We start from the raw sequence: 6,000 nt of genomic DNA, 5'->3' as shown, positions 1-6,000 counted from the left end.
CTGGATCCATTCATTAATTAAATAGCCTTTATCGAAAAGCCCCAGTGCCAAAGTACTTACTTGGAAATGTGTTCCATTGAGATCAACGGAATGTATTTCTCAGTAAATGTGTGTAGGGGTCAGGATGCCATTCAGATAGAAACTGAGAATGGGGGGCAGGGACAAGCCTTGCCAAAGCATGGGGTCCAACCCCCTCTTTTCTGAGCTGTTTTCCCCAAATGACCAACCAATCGCAGGGCGTGGAAGCAAATGCCACCCATTCAGGCGAGTTAGTGAGTCTGGGTTTACGGAGTCCGAGTCCTACATCTCCTCCCATAAAGCGTCTATCTCTTCATTAAGTTTTGGCTGAATTCCTGACTTCAGAGGCTGAGGCCCACCCTCTCCTGTGCACATCAGATTAAGAGGATGGGCAGAGAGTAGCCCTGGCCACCCTCGGAAGCAGGGCACCTCATTTAACGTGACCCTCAGGGCAGGGAGAATCAATGCTCTGAGCTGAGAAGTGAAAGTCATTCCAAGCGGAGGGTCCACAACAATCCCAGGCCTACAGAGATCCCAGCTTGGGCTGTTGTTTTGCAAGCCTTGCCTTTTCTTCTGGAGCAGGGTTAGTGGAGGGAGGGAGCGAAGTGCATGTGCTTTTGTCCCCCAATAACCAAATTTCTTTTGTTCTACAAATTGCTTCAATAGCCTCTCTTTGCTGGCTGGCAAATGGGCCCCTGCTGACATCAGTTAGCATGACAATCGCCTTTTGGCCCAGAAGCCTCCCTTTGTTAATGGGCTGCATTGCAAAAGAGGCAGTGGGAGAATGGAGAGAAAAAGGAGGCACCATAAATCTACCTCCTGCAAACTGAGTCTGGGGAGGAGGAGGTAGTGGTGGTGGTGATGGTGAAAAAGGAGGAGGAGGAGGAGGAGGAGGAGGACAGGGTGAAGAAGGAGGGGGGAAGCTCCAAGATTCATGGATTTTAGGCTGGGCATTCTTTAAGCCAGACAAAGCCTCTCGGATGGAGAAGGGGGAAATCTCTGCAAGGCAGGCAGTAATTTCCCTTTTTTAAAAAAATCCCTGGATAAACCTGAGATGATTCTACAGAAAAAGAGAGCAGTAAGACAATCCCTTGGATTGGCCTTGCAAAATTATCCTGTACTTTGAGTGAAAGCAAACTGTATGCTACCCAAGTTATATTTTAGAAAGACCAACTCTCTATACCCAACCCATTCAAAGCTCGACAACATGCACCAGACTGTGATGCGAAAAGGTGTATTGAAGCCACATGCAACTCTGGCCTTCAGTAAGCTACCTAATTCTTAGGCCAGCTTGCCTATAATGACATTCTCTCCAGACAACTAAGAATGGCTCTCCCTGATGTCATAATCTGTAGCAGGGATGGGGGATCTTTTTCAGTGTGAGAGCTGCATTCCATGCTAGGCATCCATCAGAGGGTCACATACTAGGATTCAGGGCCAGCCTGCCCATGAAGCGGATTGAGGCAGCTGCCTCGGGTGGCAGAATCCGGTGGGTCCCTGCTGCCAGAGGAGAAGGGGCAGCGGTGGCTTCACACAACATCTCATCACCACTTCCACTTCTCACTTCTTCCGTGGTGGAAGAAGCAAGTGCTGGAGAAGCAAGACGGGTAGGGAATGCAGGTTCCAGGTTCCGGTGAGATCTTGTGGACCTCTTGCGAGATCTCAGCAGAACCCAGAAGCCTCAGCTGCATGACCCCGATAAGCAAAGCTTTGGTGGAGAAGTGTGCTCTACAGGGTTTCAGCCACCAGGCCCATGGCAGACCAACTCCGCATAACAAAGGTGTCTGTAAACATTACATGAAGGCTGGCAACATCAACCCCATTGTGTGGGAATCCCTTGCAGACCACCACAGTGCCTGGAGACAGACAGACAGGTTGTGTATCCACAGCAGTGACCAGAGGAGGAATGACCGCTGGGAGGAGCGCAGACAGAAGAAACATCATGGTGTAATCTGCAGCAGCACAACCATAAGCCTTCACCCGCCCCGACTACAACAAAGCATGCCTCTCCCGTATTGGACTCTACAGCCACAGCAGGCGCTGCAATTTCTAACAGTTTGACTTCACCCCTGAAGACTCCCTCCTCCATTGTCTCCTGAGACAGATGACGGTGGAAGGGTGGCAGCAGAGGGAGGGGGCTGCACCTTCCCGTTCCACCTTAGGTGGTGAAATGGGCCAGGCCATTCAGGCAAGACCAGAGGCAAAAGGAGGCAGAGCAACAAATGTCAATGTTAATTTGGTACAGTAGGCTAGTTTCCATGAAAACTCCTGCACTGTTCTCTACCTCCATCCAGGGAAGCAAGAGGCATGATCAGAGTTCACAGACACAGTCCAGACAGACAGAAAAATTCAAGGAGGGTACAAGCATGTCTGGTGATTGGTGTGGCCTGACAAGAGGTGGTATGGCTAAGGAAGCAGTGTAGCCCTTGGGAGAGTGCTGAGGGCCAGATAGAATGGCTTGAAGGGCCACAATTGCCCACTCCATTCTATGCACAATGACACACAATGTTTGGTTGTTTCCACACCCCATTCTTCCCCTGAAGCTTAGACCTTGATCCAACTTGTACTTAAGAAGCAACACCCACCAAGCTGTTTATCTCTAGAAAATTGGAATGAAATCTCCCACCAATTCAGCAAACGTAAGAAGAGTCCCATTGGATCAGGCCAATGGCTCGTTGAGTCCAACATCCCATTCACACAGTGGCCAACCAGATGCCTGTGGGAAACCCACAAGTAGCATTTTGAGCACATGATCACTCTCCCCTCCGGTGGCCTTCATCAACTGGTGCTCAGGAGTGTCGCTGCCTCCCACTGTGTCGACTGTGAAGTTTGCTTTTTTTTAATTAGGGGTCATCCTAGCCAAGGTTAGTACATTTAGAGTTCTATTGGGAAACAATTGAGGCTTATATATTGATGATTTTTTAAGGCAATAAAATTCAGAATCATCTTGCCAATTTTAACACTTTCATGCTTAGGTTTTAGTTTGGTTTGTTAAAATCTTAAATGCAACAGCACCCATGACTGGAGATGCTGCAGGAGGCATCAAATTAGAAGTTGATGGACTGTTATTACTATTACATTTGAGCGTGGAAATTTTGATCTGAGAATCTATCCCCACACCCCAACTTTTAAAATATAATTCCTGTCTTCAATTGCCCATACAGTTGTACCTTGGTTCTCAAATGGAATCTGTTCCAGAAGTCTGTTCAACTTCCGAAAACCAAGGCATGGCTTCTAATTGGCTCCAGGAGCTTCCTGCACTCAATCGGAAGCCATGGAAGCCACGTCGGACGTTTGGCTTCCAAAAATCGTTCACAAACTGGAATATTCACTTCCGGGTTTGTGGCATTCGGGAGCCAAAACATTCAAGTCACAAGGCGTTGGAGAACCAAGATACAACTGTAGTTGAAAAGGGAAATTTCTCTGGCTTGGTTTTTGTTTTGTTTTTAAATACCCAGGACTTTCAGATACCAACATGTACCATGCAGTGCCCCAGTCTCTAGTTGTCTTCCGCCAACATAAGAACATAAGAAAAGCCTTGAATGGTCAGGCCAATGGCCTATCTAATCCAACACCCAGTTCTCACAGTGGACAACCAGATGCCTATGGGAGCACAACAGCAGCCTCCCCACTTCTGATTCCCAGAAACTGGCAGCCAAAGGCATACTGTGTCCAACGGCGGAGGCAGAATAGAAGCAGGTCACCTCAGAGTTCCAGTGCTCACTGTCTGCAGCACACTTCTTGCCAGCCTCCTGGGGTCCCATGGGAAACGCCAAGAGGCAACCTTATATAACAACTATTATCCACTTGAAATGTCAGCCATGCCCCCCACATTGGGAGAGCTTTGGTGCACTGGAGAGGCTTTTGTGAAACGTCAGTGGCTGGGCCTCCTTTGCTGCCTATAACCAGCTCCACCTGCACCTCCAGGTGCAAGCGTTCCTCTTCCTCCGAGCTCTGCAAAAACACCACCAATTACGCATTAATCTCAGGCTACTCAGTCAAACCCCCAGGAATGAAACAACACCTTCCTTCATCTGTGTGTTTGCTAGTTAACCTTCATCCGGGTTTTGATTGGGGCCATATATCACTTTTGAAATAAACTGGGAAGCTTTTCTAGAGCCAGGAGGCTGTTTGCTTGTGCGCTGAGGAGCACCAACAAATGGGTGACTGTGTTTCTTGGAGGAAGAGAGGAATGTGCAGATATATTGCCAGAACTGCAGCCACTGGGTAGTTCTCCTAAAAGGCCACCCAATCTTGCAGGGCTGTAGGTTTCACTGGGTGTTCTTCAAATTACAATGAAAGCTATGGTCAAATGGCCATTGATGTGATGGGCAGAGAGGACAGAAGTGAATCGTTTCCAGTCCTGTAGACTTCTGAATCTGCCAGCAACTCACCCATCTCTGGATGAGAGGGACAAGGAATTAGACTCATATATATATAACTGTAGTAAATGTTTATATAAAAACACTGTGCTGAATGTGTGTTGCTCTACAAATGGGCAGCTCACAGGATCCATACCAGCCACAAAGGGAGTTAAACAAGGTTGTATCCTAGCTCCCACTCTATTTAATTTATATATAAAGGATACTGTTCAGAGTTTAACATCCCCAGAGTATCATGCCCCTAAAATGGCCACAAAAGTCATCTATATATTACTATACGCAGATGATGCGGTACTTCTATCTCAGACAAAAATGGGCCTAAAAAGATTTATGAGGGCATTCTCAGGATACTGCCAAAGAGAACAGCTGGCTGTGAATGACAAGAAAAATAAAATCATTTTGTTTTCAAGAAACTATAGGGCCCATAGATTGCATATGGAAAATCAGTTGATCAAACAAGTTAAAGTCTTTAAACACCTCAGCCTTATTTTTCAGTCAATTGGTTCATGGGGAGCACATCAGAAATATGCAAAGGAAGAAGCATCTCAAAGCGCCAAAATTCTGACATGCTTTTTCCATCCAAAAAGTGCCAAGCACATACTACCAGCACTTGAAGTGTTTAAAGCTAAACCCCCAGCACAGTTATTATACAGGGATCAGATTTGGACAGACATTCACCTTGGATCTACAAAGACTGTTCAATCTAAGTTCCTAAGGCAATTTTTTCCCTGTTTCATCCAGTGTTCCAAATGCTTCATTGTGCTTGGAGGCTAATCTTCCCTCCGTTGAATTACAGACTTGGTGTAGGGCATTTAATTATTGGGTTTGGCTAAATTAAAACCCCACCAGTCTACTGCCCTTAGTTAGTATTGCAAGATTTTCATGAGAGCGCTTGGACTAAAATTGTCAACCAAAAAAAGCTTTACTTTTTTGGTTTACCACCACAACAGATATTAACACCAGGCTTCAGTAAAGCAAACAATTTAATTAGACTGTGCCTATATGATATTGAGCGACAGAATAATATGGCCAAGATAAGGAAATTTTGTCCATGGTATGATTATTTTCTACCTAGTCATTTTGACACATTGGCAGCCTATTTGCAAAATTTAACAATTCCAAAATACAGACGCGCTTTCACTTAAGCAAGATTTAAAATGCTGCTTTCAGCTGTACTTGAGGGTTGATTTTTTAAAATTCCACTGGAAAAATTGTTATGTCCATGTGGAGATGGCAGTACAGTGGTACCTCAGGTTACAGACACTTCAGGTTACAGACTCCGCTAACCCAGAAATAGTACCTCGGGTTAAGAACTTTGCTTCAGGATGAGAACAGAAATTGCATGGTGGCGGCATGGCGGCAGCGGGAGGCCCCATTAGCTAAAGTGGTGTCTCAGGTTAAGAACAGTTTCAGGTTAAGAACGGACCTCTGGAACGAATTAAGTTCTTAACCCGAGGTACCACTGTATTGAATCAGTGGCTCATGTGCTTCTGGCTTGCACTCTTTATAAAGATTTGAGGAGTGAGGTTATTACCCCTCTACTACTGTCCATGCCGGGTCGCTCAACCATTGCTACTGTGTCCTTTCTTCTAGCAGATCA

The sequence above is a fragment of the Podarcis gaigeae genome, assembly GCF_964106915.1.
Source record: "Podarcis gaigeae genome assembly, chromosome: 5".
Classification (NCBI taxonomy): Eukaryota; Metazoa; Chordata; class Lepidosauria; order Squamata; family Lacertidae; genus Podarcis; species Podarcis gaigeae.
The sequence above is the reverse complement of the archived record's forward strand: the minus strand, read 5'-3'. Positions refer to the sequence as shown.